Raw genomic sequence first — 397 nt, forward strand, 5'->3', positions numbered from 1 at the left:
GCGTATGCAGCCGGGCTGGCTACGGAAAATATGAAAGCGTTAAAAGAAGTGCGATATTAAAATAAATAAAATGTGCAATAAAAACTATGGAAACATTGACGAAACGAAAGCATTGTTTTAAAGGGGGATATGTTATCACGGAAGCAACTGATTCCCCCCAGTTGCTTTTTATTTTATAAATAAATAATACAATTATTTATTTATTTGAAAATCTTATTTTATGACAATATTTATAAAAATATTTATTATATTCACTGTTACAAAAGAAATACTTTTTTCCCAAGCAACATACAAACAATTTTAAACTCAAAAAGACTATGAGCCCATGCTTTCATTTATTTATTTATTTTTGTTTATTTATTTGTTTGTTTATTTATTTATTTATACATTTATTCAT

The sequence above is a fragment of the Sinocyclocheilus grahami genome, unplaced genomic scaffold, assembly GCF_001515645.1.
Source record: "Sinocyclocheilus grahami isolate Dianchi unplaced genomic scaffold, SAMN03320097.WGS_v1.1 scaffold13705.1, whole genome shotgun sequence".
Lineage (NCBI taxonomy): Eukaryota > Metazoa > Chordata > Actinopteri > Cypriniformes > Cyprinidae > Sinocyclocheilus > Sinocyclocheilus grahami.